The sequence below is a fragment of the Teleopsis dalmanni genome, chromosome 2 (genome assembly GCF_002237135.1).
Source record: "Teleopsis dalmanni isolate 2A chromosome 2, ASM223713v2, whole genome shotgun sequence".
In the NCBI taxonomy this organism is placed as follows: domain Eukaryota; kingdom Metazoa; phylum Arthropoda; class Insecta; order Diptera; family Diopsidae; genus Teleopsis; species Teleopsis dalmanni.
This window is the reverse complement of record NC_051847.1, coordinates 133,901,114-133,902,006: the sequence shown is the minus strand read 5'-3', so window position 1 is coordinate 133,902,006 and position 893 is coordinate 133,901,114.

Genomic DNA, 893 nt, shown 5'->3' with positions numbered 1-893 from the left:
TTAAAATAAAATCAGTTAATGACTTATAATCAATGCTTCATCAATTATATATTGTTTTCCCCAACCATTGGTAAAGAACATTATATATTATCATACTGAACAACATTATTCAATTATTAAAGTCTAGTGCTGATGATTTTATTAGAGTAAATAGATGAGTTAATTTTTGATAATATGTATAACTCAATCAACTCCAATAAACTAAAAATCGAAAACCTTAGTGTAACTTTCACTTCATATTCTCATAATTTTAGCATTGATTGTTGCGTTAATTTAATTTTCTCATATCGCTTTTAAGTTAATCGTAGAGCTTGTAACGCTTTTTGTTTTATATTTTGACAGAAAAACTCTTAACTACGAACAAAATAAAAGTTAATTATAAATTGAAATCTCGCTCATTAATAAATCATTAATTCTTCCTTTGAAATCAAAGTGAAATATGTTGGCTTTGTGTCAGAATTTCAACAATGAAGATAGAGCCGTAAACAAAAAGCATCAAATATTCACTAATTATGCCCGGCATTCATATTTCGTTATTTAGCATACATTACGACAATAAATGCAAAGCTTTTTCAAATACTATTAGAATAGAAAACATGGCGATAACGGAAACAAAACGCATAACAAATTTCCGGTCGCGTGAAATTTATTTTCGCAACAGAATTTGTGTTCAGATAATAAATTTTTTTTTTCGTTGCATTATTTACGATTTCAGTAGTCATTGATGCGATGTATAATTTGTCAAGTTCATTACTTATGCTTTTGTTACTCTGCATTGTCCTTCCAATGTGTAGATTTTTGGTGCGATTTTATTTAGTTGCGGCTGGAGGTCCTGCCTGCATTCTCTCACAAAGCCATGTGAACACCATTATTTGATAAATGCTGCTCGTATA